The sequence below is a fragment of the Leptonychotes weddellii genome, chromosome X, assembly GCF_054177405.1.
Source record: "Leptonychotes weddellii isolate Sample4059 chromosome X, ASM5417740v2, whole genome shotgun sequence".
In the NCBI taxonomy this organism is placed as follows: Eukaryota; Metazoa; Chordata; class Mammalia; order Carnivora; family Phocidae; genus Leptonychotes; species Leptonychotes weddellii.
The window spans coordinates 27601526-27619244 of NC_138385.1; the positions used below are offsets into that span (position 1 = coordinate 27601526).

General features: G+C 40.2%; 1 pseudogene; it reads left to right on the plus strand.

The window, feature by feature from the left end:
• The first annotated feature begins 14766 nt into the window (after positions 1 to 14766).
• Positions 14767 to 15122, plus strand: LOC102741240 (small ribosomal subunit protein uS10 pseudogene; annotated as a pseudogene).
• The last annotated feature ends 2597 nt before the right edge of the window (positions 15123 to 17719 follow it).

The following is a 17719-nucleotide window of genomic DNA, read 5'->3' on the forward strand; positions in this document are numbered from 1 at the left end:
CAAGATTAGTTACTAGGTCATTTCCTACAAATTACCTGGAGTTAGAATTTGACCCATCCTACAGATGATTGGCTATGTAGGCAAGAGTGTGTGAGGATCAAAGATGATTTCAATTTTGTAATCCGTGCAGCTGAGAGGTGTTTGTACTATTAAAAGAAATAGGAAACGGTGGCGGGGCAGGCTGGGGGGGGGGGGCGGACCCTGAAGGTGTGGAGATAGAGCAGAACATCCAGATAGAGATATCTAACTCCGCAGGCCTTTGTGAAATTGGGGAGAGGTAAGGGTCAAAATTACACAATTCATACCTTCCACAAAGGTTTACTGACTGGCTATTGGGTGCCAGATTCTGTTCTCTACTGTGGGGAGCACATGCTCAGAAAGTAGACTTGCAATCCTTAAACGCTGGATGAGACTATAAAGGGTAGGTGTGAAGAAAGGTGAAGAGCCAAAGCCACATGCTACTGTCATTCTTCACTTAGGATATGGGAAAAGGGAAGTGGGAGAAGGGAAAATCAAAGAGATAAGAGAAGAAGCAGAATACAATTAAACAGAGGCCAGAGGAGAGAAGTGCAAGGCAGGGATGATAAGCAACAAGAAAGGGCTTAGAGAGCTTGAAGAAACTGGGAAAAAGAAGAATATTGGAGATATAACTTATAATAATAATTGTTAATATTATTTTTCCTTTATCATGGAAATTGGGAAGACCGTCTATATTAGTTGATCGGCTTTATCCAGTAGGAAAACGAATTTGTCATGTCTTAATGCCAGGTGGCAGTTTTGCAAATTGGAGCAAAATGCCCACTGAAGTTGGCGTCTTACCCTCACACAGTAATGGGGTGCTATCTCCCTTGATGTTGCATCTTAAAAAAATGGCTCCCAGGTCCTTGAGGAAATGTTCCTGAGTTGTGAGACTGGAGAGCAAGCTGAGTGAGTCAATATTAAGTTTTCTATACGTTTGAAAAGGATAGAGAAAGAAATTCTGAAACAAAAGGGGAGGGAGGAAATCTCTTCCTTTATTTTTAACAGGGAGAATTACGCCTCTGATTTTTGATTTGTATCTGTCCTTACAGGGGATATCAGAATTAAGGAGACTTTCCTTCCTTAAAAGAAGGAGATGGGAAAATCATTTCCCCTCTACCCTTCTAAGGTCCTTGGCTGAGACACCCCCCAAAAAGACAGATTGACAGGAGAAAACCAAACAGAAGGTACCTCCTGTGTACATGGCAGATACCCAAGAAAACTGAGTAACTCCCTGAAATGGCCCAAGCCACCACCCTAAATCCATCTCCAGCTAAAGACAAAAGAAGATGATGCAGTAGGGAGCCAGTTATCAGGAAAAGCAAGGTAAAGGAGGATATGATTGTTATGCAGATTTGAGTCACTGTGTCCTTCATGGGTGAGTTTCTAGAGACCCAGTCGTCCTTCTCTTCCTGGTACAGAGAGGGAGACACCCTTACTAATGAAAATTTCCTTTATGAATATAAATTTCTCTTACAAAAGGGTACCTTCTGTTGGGTTTTCAGAGCTTCTCCTGTGTCTGCTGTTTCTTAAAAATAACCAGCTCGAGACAATCCTTATGTCAAAGTGGCATACTTTGGGGTGGCATATCCTGCTCCCCTTCACTTTTCTTACACAGACAAATGTAAAAAGTTTGCAAGCTGAGAGTTAAAAAAAAACATGCAAGAAGAGGACATGAAATCTGCAAGAGAACAGAGATATTGATGAAGAAAGCCTCCAGAACAGGAGAGAAGTATTGACATAAAAAAGTCTAAGTGTAAATTTGGGCCAGGAGAAATGATACTTCTTCCTGTGAAATGAGAGGGTGAAGGTACAGACATGATTTTATGGAGGAAGGGGACTTACCTGTCTTCCTCCTCTTGAATCTACCGTGTTTCTCCATTAGCTCCATCTCCAGGCATCGAACCCACTCTCAGCGGTCGCAGTCCAGGGCTGGTCCATTTCAGGAGGACACAGCTAATAGCAACGTTCCTCCAAATCGTCATCCTCTGATGAAGAAGATTCTAACAGACAGTGATGATTTATTTGAATTTGCTCTGATTCGTATTACCAAAATAAACTTCAGTCTTTATCAGAGCTCCTCCATTTCCAAGCCACCCAAGGTCCCATACAGCTGACAAAGGGGAGCTCTGTGGGATGTGCCAAAGCCAAGGAGTTTTTGACAGAGACCCTCCTATTTTATCTAAGACTTCTTTTATAAATGTGAGAGATCAAACAGGGTTATCTCTAAAACAACACAAAGAAGAAAATAAGTTAAATCCAACTCAAAGAGGGTTTTTGTTTGGTTCGGTTTGGTTTTTTGTTTTTTTTTTTCCCTACTGCCCCTCCACGTTTTCAAGTGTCAGGTGCCCCACATCCAAGGTCACTTGAGTCATCCTCTTAAGTACTCCATGAGATATTTGTATTTTCATCTATTTAAGTTAATTGATTGAGATAGAAAAGGTAAAATCTCAGATGAAAAGACCAGATTTGTGTAGAATCATATGCTAATGTGGACACGGTGCATTGAAGGGCAAAAGCCATGAGGCCTACCAGGATTCTACAGTAACAGCTCAAAACAGGAGAAAAAAAAGAGCTAAAGATTTTAACTTCAGCCTTTTCAATTCTGTTAACTGGGTGACCTAGAGTAATGCCCTGAGTTAACCACCGTGGACCTCGGCTTTCTTATTTGTGTAACAAAACGGATTTTGTTTTGTGTTGGAAGGCGAAATTATGCTCAGAGACTGAATTTGTCTTTGCCAGCAATTTATTTAACACAGGTTCACTGTGGGAATTTCACAAGTCAATAGCACACAGGATAACGTTTCTTAATAAGCCAGTAAAGAAATAACATACTCCAAACCAATGATAGATTAATCACACTATTGAAAGAAGACTCTGGCTGCCTCCATTTTGACCTCAAACTTTTAGCTGGGTTCTTCTTTTCAGCTGTCCCTTGGCTTAGGCATAAGATCCTGAGGGCAAATTATCCCCCGATAGGACCAGAGACTATCCCCTCAAACAATAAGGACTGCCCTGAGCCAGCAAGACACCACACCAAAACAATGATCGATTTGACCTTTACTGCCCACCTGCATGTACCCACCCACCTTTGCCCCACAATGTCCTTATAAACCTGGTAGGATTTTTGGCACTTTGGAGACAGTCTTTTGAGACGCTAGTCTGCTGTCTTCTCGGTGTTGGCCTCACTGAAATAAATCCTTTCTTATTTCACCACAACCCATTTCTCTGCCTTTGGATTTTGTCGGTGACCAGTGGCCGAACCTGGTCTGTTTGGGACCTCTGGAGTGAGATGCTCTTGCAGCCCCGAGCCCCGGCTACACTATTGTTGCAGGGAAGTGGAGATGAGAGGAATAAAGCCCAAAGTTAGTTGAGGTATACTGTGGTGGCTGTGTGGTTCAGTCAGTTAAGTGCCTGCCTTTGGCTCAGGTCATGGTCCCAGAGTCCGGGATTGAGCCCCGCATCGGGCTCCCCACTCAGCGGGGAGTCTGCTTCTCCCTCTCCCTCTGCTGCTCCCCATTGCTTGTGCTCTCTCTCTCTCTGTGTGTGTCAAATAAATAAATAAAATATTTAAAATATAAAAAAAAAATCTCTCCTGATGGGATGGGGGCCCCCAAATGCACGGTGACGATCAGGTGGAGGCTGGTGATGTAGGCGGGGAAAGAATTCACCAGAGGCAGAGCAAAGGAGATAGAAGTTTATTATTTTTTTTTAAGATTTTATTTATTTATTTGAGAGAGGGAATGAGATAGAGCATGAGAGAGGGGAGGGTCAGAGGGAGAAGCAGACTCCCTGCTGAGCAGGGAGGCCCATGCGGGACTCGATCCTGGGACTCCAGGATCATGACCTCAGTCGAAAGCAGTCGCTTGACCAACTGAGCCACGCTGGCGCCCAGAGATAGAAGTTTATTGAATACACTGCACGGAGCTGGGCGCAGAACAGTGGAAAAGTTGTCTGCCAGGAGGCAGTGGATGGGGCTGTTTTTATTTATTTATTTATTTATTTATTTATTAATTAAAGATTTTATTTATTTATTTGACAGAGAGAGAGAGAGCACAAGTAGGCAGAGAGGCAGGCAGAGGGAGAAGCAGGCTCTCCCCAGAGCAGGGAGCCCGATGCGGGGCTCGATCCCAAGACCCCCAGGATCATGACTTGAGCCGAAGGCAGCCACTTAACCGACTGAGCCACCCAGGCGCCCTGGGGGCTGTTTTTAAAGGGGGAAGATGAGGAGGTATGGCCGCGAATGGAATTTTCCCTTTTTTGGTAACTGTGCCTGGTTGAAAGTAGCCCATTGGTCAGTTAGGGCCTATGGCTATTTTGAGGTGAGTCGCTGGAGGAACCTGTCTGGATTGAGCCAGGGGGGTCCCGTGGGCCCGTCCTACATTCCATCGCTCAAGCCTCTTGCCTAAGAGCGTCCTCTGCATGTATCTTTATACAAGCTGGTACTTGGGAGCGATGGCTCAGCCACCCAAGAGTTGATGTCCAGCTCCAAACACAAAAGTAAAATCCCCTGTTGCTAGAGCATGTTGCTAGGGACCTATGGTGCTGGTGTTGATGGGCAAGAGGATACTCTTTGAGGAACCACTGCGCAGTTTTCGCCCCTGCTGGTAAAAGACTCACCTTCACTACAGCAAGAGCTAATTGCCCCAAGGTCCTCAGAGAGCTAGTTTAGATCAACAAAGCCTAGCCTTTCGCAGACCGAAGACTCTCAGCTAGTCTTCACGAACTCTTGGTATTTAGAGTCGCAATGTCCCATTGCCATAGTTGCTTCTTCTTATTTATTTATGTATGTATGCATTTATTTATTTATTTTCATATGTTTTTATCGATGAGTCCCCAGTAGGGCCCCTCAGCAGCTGAGCTACTGAGTTCTTATCAGTGAGAACAGGTGAGCTGATGACATCCGGACATGACTTACCTCATTCTTAGATCAGAACTTTTCTCTTAAATACAATCTCATTTTTGTCATCAGCAGCCGGATGTGAAAATAATAAACCAGCATGCAGCGGATTTGTTCAATTAATGATAACAAGGAAGCTCTAATGGCACCTACATAAAAACAAAATCTAAGGCAGTAAATGCCTCGAAGTTATAAAAATTGAAATCTAAAGAGAACCAATCACAAAGAGCCAATGTGATTTTTAAGCTACCGCCAATCAATAATTTCTTTACTTTGTTTCTGCCTTTTCTCTTTTAAAAAAATGTCCCCAGCTCCCTTCGGTGGAGTACTTCTAACCACTTCTTGTTTGGTACTGCCTGATTCAAACTGATGTTTGCTCAAATTTATTCTTAAAATTTGAATATGCCCCAGTTTATCTTTGATCAGATTCCATAATTTAGCTTCCAACTTCTATCGAGAAGGGAACAAGATGAAAAGGCTTTAAACTGCAGCATAAGGAGTTAAGACTTGGTGTAAGAAAAAAACTTCCAAAGTATTGCAGCTATAGTAAAAATCTTCCGTGGATACTTTTTTTTTTTTTTAATAATCAAACTCCCTATGTATGAAATAGTTGTGAATAAAGTTACAATAAAGAAAGTGTCTCAAGAAAGGTCCTTCCTGGCCATGAATGTAACTGGTTCTAAAATAAGTAAATGAAATGTTCCCCCAGAAGTCAGCGTTTCTGTGGAATCAGGCAACTGGCAACTGGAAATGTTTGATGCTTGCGCCATGGGTGAGCAGCTCCCACCGAGGTCCAAAAGCAACCTGCACACTAGAAAGCTCTGGATTTGTCTCCAGAGCATTAGCATTTTTATTGCTTTATGATCCATCCACATCTATATAAAAGTGATTTACTCCCTCGGGTGTGCAATATAATACTAAAGAATTAGCACTGGAACAGCCTCAGGGGTCAATTAACCCAAACCTAGAATTCTAAGCAGTAGAGATTAGTTTTTACAATGTCCCCGAGTAATTAAATCTAGCAACGAAGGTAATTCCACCACTTTTCTAAATACCCTGTTTTCAATTCTTTCAACTATCACTGAGTCTAATCTCCTCATGTATATAAAAATCACTTAGGGATGACTACGAGTATTTATATTACAGAATTACAGAAGACCAGAATATGCCACCCCAAATATGACTGTAGGAGACCAGAATATGCTACCCTAATTACGTCTCTTTGGCACAAGGATTATTTTTAGCTGCTTATTTTGAGAAACGGCAGATATGAGAGAAGCTCTGAGAACAGAGTAGAATTTACCTTTTGTCAGGGAAATTTACATTTATAAAGGAAATCTCCATTTGTAAGGGTGTCTCTCTCTCTCAGTACCAGGAAGAGAAGAATGACTCTAAATCACAAGAGAATCTTATCAATGGAGAAGGCCCTACTTAACTCCGCCTAACAAATCTTACCCTTTTTTACCTAGCTTTTCTGGCTCACCTTCCATAACCAGCCTTCCCCACATCCTTCTTCTGTTTTAGCAGAAGATGATTTTCTTCAAAGGCAAATTACTTTATTACTTACAATACAGCAAACAGAACTTGGCCATCAACAGATGGCCATTCCCTTACCCCCATGTTCTCTAGGGGTGATGTAGAGGTTCCTGATGAATGTGCATACAGGCATCCATGTTGCTAGAATCCAGGTGGCTGAACCAAAATTATCTTTGAATCTCCTAGCATTTCTTCTGGCCGGGCTACCACCCAGAGTGTGTATCGATCAGGCCTAATTGAGGTTATTGGTAGGAGAAAAAGACACATAATGCCAGGAATGGTCAGGGAAGAATCCTGAATCTTCCAAACAGTTTTATATATTTCCTCTCCCCTTTTCTCTGATTATAACCCAAGAGGAAGCCAACAGATCAACCCATTCTGGAATGGCCACTGAAGGAGAGCAGAATTTACCACCCTGAAATATGTCACTTTGGCATGGAGATTATTTTGAGCTAAAGCCAATCAAAACTCACCAGATTCAGGAAAAGCTTTTTACCTCTCCACAACTGCCTAAATTTACATTGGAAAGGGGGGAGGGCCTCTACCAGGCAGAGAGATATTACTAGAGATATCTTTTTACTTGAGAAACTTACCTGCATAACAGGGCAACCTTTGTTTCCCAAACATCTCCTTACTTTCCTGCTAATGGCCTTCCTTCCCTTTGTGTCCCCAGACACTTATTTCCTTAGCTCAGGGTGTTATAGAAGCCTCAATTGCCTGACTGCCTTATGGTCTCATATTTTTATGGGTCGACCATATGTATAAAATTAAATTTGTTTTTCTCCTGTTAATCTGTTTTATATCAATATAATTACTAGACCAAATAACCTAGAATAGAGGAAGGGAAACTTTTTCTGCCGCTACACCACATTCTGCAACCAAATTATCTTATTAAAAGGTATGGACCAGGAAGAGATAAGATAGGTCGAGTCAGAAGTAATTTTTAGATGATTTTTAAAAAATACATTCCACTTCTCAATGATGCCAGAAGCCTGAAGATGCTAAGGGACATGAATGTCCATCAAATACCATGATCACCAGCCCATTTTGGGGTGACTTATGACAAAAAGCAAACTGTTGTCAGACTGTAGATGGTTTGGAAAGTGGAACATGGTACAGTTTTGATTTAAGGGTCACAAATGGGTGGCCAAAGTTATCTGATTGGACTGAAACAGCAAAACCATGAGCAGAAAAAGTATTGAGAGTAAAGAAGTACCACAGATAGCCTTAAAAAAGGAATCAAGATTCCATTTAGTCAATTTGCCAGAAGAGAGAAGGAGCAATGACTCTTGCAACATGTCTTCCTGCTGTGAGTCAAATGGGTCAACTTTTGGCAAGTCACAAGTTTGGCATGAAGTGCTAACTTCTGCACCAGAAACACACAGTCCTTTAATTTATGCCCAGTCTACAAAAGTGGATATGTTCCCATCTTCAGTACAATGATAAATTTAGCTAGTGATGATGGCCATCTGAGCAGGCTTGATCAGCAGCTCGATTCCCTTTGGTCTCATCAGGGAATAGGCCCTTACTATAGACATTTACATTAGTGACTCAGTCTGTCTGATTGTCAGCTGAAATTTGTTTCCACAGTTCATGGCTCCAAAGAGGGGTATATTTTCATCTACCAGTCTGTAGTCTTCTAAGTGACAGACCAGATACCTGGGACATTGGCAGCAGCCCAAAATGTAAAAAAAGATTAATTAAGGGACATATTGGCCAAAGCTATTAAGACTACTTTAAGTTCTGTCCACTGAGTGGAGTAACAACATCCACTTTTGTTTACAAGTAGCTGGAACTAAGACTGAACATCAGTAGTGGCTTGATGAACACCATAATGTTTTAATTTAGTTGAGCTCTCAGTAAATCGAGCCTAGAAATTAAGGAGAACATCTGTGAATCAAGAACCCCATTGAGCTAGCAGTATTGCTTCATGAAGGCAGTGGAATTGAGGATAATAATTCCTCCAAGGGTGTAGCTGACTTTTTAAAGATTTTATTTATTTATTTGGCAGAGAGAGAGAGAGAGAGAGAGCACAAGCAGGGGGAGAGGCAGGCAGATGGAGAGGGAGAAGCAGACTCCCCGCTGAGCAGGGAGCCCAATGCAGGGTTCAATCTGAGGACCCTGGGATCATGACCTGAGCCAAAGGCAGACGCTCAACTGACTGAGCCACCCAGGCATCCCATTGAATTTTTTTGATATAAAGCCAAATGCGGAACCAGTCAGTCCACCTGTGCTCTTGACTATGCCATTTCCCTTCAACTACTGAGGCCTGTTGGGTTCTTAACTTGTTAATGAACCGGTACATATTTTAATGTGTTTATTGGCTATTTCTATTTATTTTCTGTGAATTGTTTGTTTGCATTATTTGCTCACTTTTCTATTCAGTTGTTCATACCTGTATTGCTTTGTTGAAGTTCTTTTTATGTTTTCCAGTGAAGATGATATTTAAGCCCAAATTTTAAGCCATCTCTTTTTCCTGGCTGTCTCCCATGTATACATGAGATATATGTGTTAATAAACTTTTTTTTTCTAGTTGTTCTGTCTTGTGTTATGGGATCCCCGTCTAAGAATTTAGAAAAGTACAAGAAAAATTATTTTTTTCCTCCCTTACAATATACATAGAAGTGTAACCAGGTACTAATCATCTCTGTGTTTCTCTAAGATTCTCAGGAGAAACTGTGACCTACACGAAGATTATTACCTTTGGTTGTGAAGCTCAGATAAACACCCTCCAACTTGCATAGAAGATAAAACATTTTAATCCGAAGAAAAAGTGCTTATAGCCCAGTTTTAGCCTGTGTGTGAATGTGTGTATGCTAATGACCAACAATAGGGGCTATTGACTATGGAAATAAACACAGATATTTTAATCAGGCAGAGAAGAAAGAAATCAAGGGTGACAAAGGAACAGCACAGTTTTTATAAGTCCCGGAGGACCAGAGGACCTAAAATGTAGAGAGACAGGGACTGGAGGCTAGAAGACAGTCTCTAACATCCCAGTCCTTTGATCATTTATTACCTAGGGTGACATGCACTTTCCCCAAACTAATACTGTCCTGTCATAAGCACTTGGTATTTCTGAGGAGAACTCTTTTTTAAAAGTTGAAGAGACAAAGTCTCTCAAAGAAAGATGAAGGCGCCTGGGTGGCTCAGTTGGTTAAGCGACTGCCTTCGGCTCAGGTCATGATCCTGGAGTCCCGGGATCGAGTCCCGCATCGGGCTCCCTGCTCGGTGGAGAGCCTGCTTCTCCTTCTGACCCTCCCCCCTCTCATGTGCTCTCTGTCTCTCTCATTCTCTCTGTCTCAAATAAATAAATAAAATCTTTAAAAAAACAAAAAAGAAAAAGAAAGATGAATCATAATTAGATTGTCAATTAGGAGAGTCCCAGGATCACAGAATTGGAAAGGGAACTAAGAAATTCAACCAGACTTCTCAACCAAGGAAACACCCCTTCTACAACATCTGGGCTGGGTGAGCAGTCAGGTTCTGCTTGAATACTTTGAGTGACTGGAAGTCCTTTGGAGAAGCAAAATGTGATAATCTTCCTTTCGCTGAGCAGAAATTTGCCTTCCATAACTCCTATGCATTGACTTTACGTCCACCCACAGAAACTTGTTCCTTTTTTTTCCCCAAAGATTTATTTATTTATTTGAGAGAGAGAGAGCAGGGGAAGGGGCAGAGGGAGAGAGAGAATCCTCAAGCAGACTCCCCACTGAGTGTGGAGCCTAACGTGGGGCTCCATCCCAGGACCATGAGATCATGACCTGAGCCAAATCAAGAGTCGGCCACTTAACCAACTGAACCACCCAGGTGCCCCAGCTATTGTGTCTTTTTAGACCCCATTAACAAACTCACTAGCTATCTCTGTAGAAGCCTGGACTCAAGGTCAACTGATAGGGTTCCAGCCTATGGACAAGCAAGGTCTTGCATTCCCTACTCAAGATAACAAGCCCCAGACTCCATCCAGTTTATAACAGCTCTCAGAATATGCCCATAGCCCCTTCTCCTTGTCCTAAAATAACCTCCTAAAGTCAGGGGCTGAAATTTTCCTCATTCTGATGTTAAGTCTTCACCCCAAAGTGAACATGGGATATATGTTACACGTATGTGTGCTCAATGTGCATGCTCCACTTTTCCTCATGAATAATCATAAGTTTTCCCACCCTTTTCATCAGTCTATATGTAATCTCCCAACCCCTATGGTTATAAAAACCATGTTCTCTCCCCCTTCAGGGAGGCATAGTTGAGGCTTGTCCTCCCATCTTCTCCTTTGGCTGACTCTCAAATAAACCCTTTTCTTGCTGCATACTTGATGTCTCAGTGATTGGCTTTGCTGCACATTGGGCAGATGGATTTGAGTTCAATTACGTATCTTTTATATATATATATAGATATAAGATAAGATATATATATATATCTTATCTTAACTTGTTAATATATATATATATAAGCCTGAGTCCAGGCTTCTACAGAGATAGCTAGTGAGTTTGTTAAGTGGCCGACTCTTGATTTGGCTCAGGTCATGATCTCATGGTCCTGGGATGGAGCCCCACGTTAGGCTCCACACTCAGTGGGGAGTCTGCTTGAGGATTCTCTCTCTCCCTCTGCCCCTTCCCCTGCTCTCTCTCTCTCAAATAAATAAATAAATCTTTGGGGAAAAAAAAGGAACAATAGCAGATTGGAGGAAATTGTTCTCTGAAAATCAAGCTTTAAATTTCTTGCTAGTTTCTGCCTCATTAACTCTATGGGGCACAGTGTCAATTTCCCCCTGAGTTATGATCATTCCTCAATTTTGAGGAACTGGGATGATGACTGCTCTGGCTACTTCCTTATCTCCTCAGGTAAGGTAGATTTTGGGTAAAGAAGGGTTTTTGTAAATCTTAGCTATAAGCAAAATTCCTTTGATGATTAATATCCCTACCTGCAGGGCTAAGCAGAAGTTTCTAATCTATAGGTCACAGCAACAAGGAAAATAGAGGCAATATAAAGTTTTTCCCTGTTACAGATATACATATAATCCCACTTTAATATGACAGTTCTTCAAATATTTGAAGATAGGCCTATTTACTTTAGAAAGGGATAATGTAAGAATTAAGTTTAGAATCTGTGTAAAACACTGCAACATGCATATACAGAGCTGAATATGTTGCTCTACATGTATTTTGACCAGCACAAACTCCACAGTAGACTATTAATCCTCCCACTTGATAGACTTCTATTAATGTGATCTAAAATCCCACCCCCCCATCCTGTCAAAGGCAGATGCTTAACCAACAAAGCCACCCAGGTACCCCAATAACTATTATTTTAAAGAGACTCAGAATCTTTTATAACTCTAAATGGGAAGAGAAGAGCACTAGACAGGTCTCTCTCATCCTTTTTCTTTTTCTTTCAAGAAAAAGGAACTGAGATTTAGAATTATGTGTGCCAAAATAATATTACGATAAGGGCCAATTCACAAACTACCTAGAATATCTCTTGTCATTCAGAAAAACCTAATAGTTTAGCCTGTTTTCTCTCCAGGGCTGATTCAGTCTAAGGCTGGGTGTGTGACTTTTACAACCAATACCATACATTTGTCTAGGGTTTTGCTAGTTTCTGCTATTTGTCTTGAGTGATTCTAGCAAAATAGGCTGCCTTTATCTTTTCTTATATCCTCTTACTGAGCAAGTATGGCTAAAAGTTTGTGACATGGTAGACTGTGTTGATGCTTTAAGAAAATGTTTCCTTTCAACCAAACATTTCCATAGATCTTCCTGCCTCCATTTTTTTAAAGTAAACTCTATGCCCAACATGGGGCTTGAACTCACAACCCTGAGATCAAGAGTCACATGCTCTACTGACTGAACCAGCCAGGTGCCCTTCCTGTCTCCATTCTTATCCCCTTGATATATGCTTGTGTTGGGAATAAAAATGTTCTCTATTGTTCAAGGTTCTTCTGATTGGTCTAAGAATTAAATTGACATGAGATAGATCAACAGGGAAAAAAATCACATTTAATTACTTAACTACAGGGAATCCACATAAACATGAATGGTTCCAGCGATAGGAAAAATGAGGTGTGTCATCCTGAACTAAGAAGAAGGGGTTAGGAGTCTGGGACTTCAAAAGGAAGGAAGGCAATTCACAGGAAGATGAAAAATAATAAATGTTTGGTAAACAAATGATTGCTAGGCCACACAGAAACAATGAAACACAGAGAGGAATTTTAACAAACAGACTTTGCTAAATACCTGTCTGCCATCCCTAGTTCATATTATAATGTAGTTATCTATGGTGATTGCTCTCTTTCTGGAGCAAGTCTTCCATCTAAATTCTCTTAGGCAGTTGTGGGGGGCAGGGAGGAGATCAAAGTTTCTTCCTGAGTCATTTGGGCCTTAATTGTTTTCAGTTTGAAATAATCTGCATGCCAAAGTGACACATCTTGGGGCAACTCATTCTGAACCAAATGTCTACACTTGTGAGTGAATGCCTGAAAGGAGAACACAGGAATTAGATCTCCCTGGTAATGTGAACAAATATTAGTTGAGAAGAACTAAACCCTCAGCAGAACCACATGTACTTAAACAGATAAATTTTATAAATAGTAAACACATGTGAATATGCTTAAACAATGAAAAGAATCATAAATGACAAATGTAGATTGTAAGGGTAAAATGACGAACTTCTCTTTGAGGATCCTTCTCTCCTTAGGATATCTCTTGAAAGTTGAAATAGCTGAAGAGGAGGCTGACCCTTTTGATTTTATAATTCAATTCACATATCTTCTGCTCCTTGGAAATATAAGCAGACACTTGTGAAATGAAGTCTCTCAGGAAATATACAAGCAACACCACAGTGCATGTCTCTCAAGGAGATAAGAGAACTTTTCATTGTTCTTTCTTCTATTTTAAGGTATATGTTTATGTGAAATTCTGTCCAGACTTTGTAAGTCTGTCCAGACTGTTATGCTACCTTATACACATGTGAATGTGATCATGCTTATGCAATATTAAATTGTGTTAAATTTCTCCTTTCTCTATTCATACAGAGGGGTCTATTGCTGGCAGGACTTTTAAAATTTCCTTACAAGTTGTAACTAGAATATATAATCCCTCCTTACTAGGGCATCAATAAAGGATTTTGTTATTTTGACTACAGTAGTCCTGAATTTCATTATGCCTGAATCACCTCCTTATTTCATGATTTTGGTTCTATGGCTATGAGGGAGCAAGAGTAATTTTCCTTCTAATCTTTTAGGTTCTTGGCTGAGGAACTCTCCTCCCCCATAGTAAGAGACAGATTAATAGGAGAAAAGCAAACAAGATTAACAACATGTGTAACTCCTGTATACATAGCAGATACCCAGGAAAATCAAATAACTTCCTAAAATGGTCCAAGCCACCACCTTAAATCCACCTCCAGCTAAAGACCAAGGAAGATGATAGAGGTGGGGAGCCAGTTATGGGAAGTTACCAGGAAAAGCACAGTAAAGGAGGATATGGTTGTTATGCAGACTTAATTTGTTGCCTTCTCCATTGATAAGCACTTCTAGAGATTTAGTCATCCTTCTCTTCCTGGTACAGAGAGGGAGACACCCTGACAAATGCAGATTTCCTTTATAAATATAAATTTCTCAGTCAACCAAGAAATCAAAGAAGAAGTCAAAAACTCTCTTACCACTCTCCCCACTTTTATTCATCATAGCACTGGAAGTCCTAGCTATAGCAATTAGGCAACATAAGGAAATAAAAGGCATCCAAGTTGGTAAGGAAGAAGTAAAACTCTCATTATTTGCCGGTAACATGATACTCAATATAGAAAACCCCAAAGACTCCACCAAAAAACTACTAGAAATGATAAATGAATTCAGTAAAGTCACAGGATACAAAACCAATGCACAGAAATCTGTTGCATTCCTATACACTAATAATGAAGCAGCAGGAAGTGAAATTAAGAAAATAATTTCATTTACAATGGCACCAAAAATAATAAAATATTGGGGCACCAGCGTGGCTCAGTCATTAGGCATCTGCCTTTGGCTCAGGTCATGATCCCAGGGTCTTGGGATTGAGCCCCGCATCGGTCACCCTGCTCAGCAGGAAGCCTGCTTCTCCCTCTCCCGCTCACCCTGCTTGTGTTCCCTCTCTTGTTGTGTCTCTCTCTGTCAATTAAATAAATAAAATCTTTAAAAAACCCAATAAAATATTCAGCTCTTTGAGGAAGACATGGTCACAGCTATAGCAGAGCTCTGGATGCCTCACTCTTGCTCTTGACTCACCGCTGTTTGCTCTCACTGAGGAACAAGTCGGTCAGGAAACTGTGCCACAACCATGGCTTTTAGAGACACTGGGAAGACACCCAGGGAACCAGAGATGGTGATTCACTGAATTAGAATTACTCTAACCAGCTGAACAGAAAATCTTTGGGGAAGGTATGTGCTGACTTGATCGGAGGGGCAAAGGAAAAGAATCTCAAAGTGAAAGCACCAGTTTGGATGCCTACCAAGACTCTGAGAATCACTACAAGAAAAACTTGTGGTGAAGGTTCTAAGACTTGGGATCATTTTCAGATGAGGATCCACAAGTGACTCATTGATTTGCACTTTCCTTCTGAGATTGTTAAGCAGATTACTTCCATCGGTATTGAGCCAGGAGTCGAGATTGAGGTCACCACTGCAGATGCTTAAATCAACCTTTTTAATAAATTGATTATCAGTTGTTTAAAAAGCACAATAAAATATTCAAGAATAATCTTGACAAAAAGGTGAAAGACCTGTACTCTAAAAAGTATGAAACACTGATGAAAGAAATTCAAGACAACATGAAGAAATGGAAAAATATTCCATGCTCATGGATTGGAAGAAAAAATATTATTAAAATGTCTGTACTACCCAAAGAAATCTGCATATTTAATATAATCCCTATCAAAATACTAGCAGTATTTTTCAGAGAACTAGAACAAACAATCCTAAAACTTGTAGGGAACCACAAAAGACCTCAAATAGCCAAAGCAGTCTTGAAAAAGAAAAACAAAACTGGAGGCATCACAGTTCCATTTTTCAAGTTATATTACAAAGTGGTAATAATTAAAACAGTATGGTACTGGCATAAAAATAGGCACATAGATCAATGGAATAGGACAAAAAACCTAGAAATAAACCCATATTTATATGGTCAATTAATCTTAGACAAAGGAAGAATGGGCAAAAGGCAGTCTCTTCAACAAATGGTGTTGGGAAAACAAGACAACAACATGCAAAAGAATAAAACTGGACCACTTTGTTTCACCATACACAAAAATAAATTTAAAATGGATTAAAGAGCTAAATGTGAGTCCTGAAACTCTAAAAATCCTAGCAGAGAGCACAGGCAGTAATTTCTCTGACATTGGCCATAGCAACATTTTTCTAGATATGTCTCCTGAGGCAAGGAAAATAAAAACAAAAATAAACTATTGGGACTACATCAAAATAAAAAGTTTCTGACCGATGAAGGAAACAATCAACAAAACTAAAAGGCAACCTACCAAATGGAAGAAAATATTTGCAAATGACATATCTGATAAAGGGTTAGTATCTAAAATATATAAAGAACTGATACAACTTGACAACCCCCCAAATAATCCAATTAAAAAATGGGTAGAAGACCCAAACAGACGTTTCTCCAAAGAAGACATACAGGTGGCCAGCAGACACATGAAAAGATGCTCAACATCGCTCATCATCGGGGAAATGCAAATCAAAACTACAATGAGATATCACCTCACCCTGTCAGAATGGCTAAAATCAAAAACACAGGAAACAATAAGTGTTGTCGAAGATGTGGAGAAAAAGGAACCCTCATGCAGTGTTGGTGGGAATGCAAACTGGTGCAGCCACTGTGGAAAACAGTATGGAGGTTCCTCAAAAAATTAAAAATAGAACTACCCTATGATCCAGTAATGGCACTACTTGGAATTTACCCCCAAAATACAAAAACACTAATTAAAAGGGATACATGCATCCCTATGTTTATTGCAGCATTTTTTACAATAGCAAAACTATGGAAGCAGCCCAAGTATCCATCAATAGATGAATGGATAAAGAAGATGTGGTGTATATATATAATAGAATATTATTGAGCCATAAAAAAGAATGAAATCTTGCTATTTGCAGCAACATGGACAGGGCTAGAAAGTATAATGCTAAGTGAAATAAGTCAGTCAGAGAAAGACAAGAACCATATGATTTCACTCTTAACTGGAATTTAAGAAACAAACAAAAAAATGAGCAAAGAGAAAGAGAGAGAGAGAGAGAAACCAAGAAACAGACTCTTAGCTATAGTGGGGCACCTGGGGGGCTCAGATGGTTGAGTGTCTGCCTTTGGCTCGGGTCATGATCTCCAGGTCCTAGCCATGTCGGGCTCCCAGTTCAGTGGGGAGTCTGCTTCTCCCTCTCCCTCTGCCTCTCCCCCGGCTTGTGCTCTCTCTGTCTCTCTCTCAAATGAATAAATAAAATATTTTAAAAAACAACTTTAAAAAAAAAAAGGGCCGGCAGACTCTTAGCTATAGAGAACAAACTGATGGTTACCAGAAGGGAGGTGGGTTGGGGGATGGGGGAAATAGGGGATGGGGATTAAAGAGTATATTTATCATGATTAAAAATTATTAAAAAATGGTTAAGGTGATAAAATTGAAAGGAAAACTGAAATTGCAAAAAAATAAAAAAATATATAAATTTTTCTCATAAAGGGGTAACTTCTACCAGGTTTTCAGAGTTTCTCCTATGTCTGCTGTTTCTTAAAAATAACCTAAAATGATCCTATGTCAAAAAGGCATATTTTCAGGTAGCAAATTCTGCTCCCCTTCAGGCCCCAATTCCTTCAGTTGTATACTGATCTGATATTACTGTGCTAATGGTGAAGTATTTGTAAACTATCTGTCCATAAAGTCACTCCCCCTCCATGTATACATGTATACACACACAAAGACTGCTGATCTAAAACGCAGCTAAACTGTCATCAATTCCTATTTGCAAAAGAACATTTTCAAAAGTAGTATTACTATGCATTGAAATTTTCAGGTGGATTACCAAAGTAATAGATACATTTTTCTCTGTGATTTTTAGGTCTTTGAAAATAACTGAAGCTAAACTTTCCTGGCACTCAGGTACTGAAAGTCACTGATTTACGTGGGCACTAAGATGATAATAAGGGGAAAAAATGCTTTAGCAATCTTTCCTTATGTGTCACTGACTAAAAAAAAAAAAAACAGCATTTTCAAAAAGTGAATATAGTATCCAGGTAA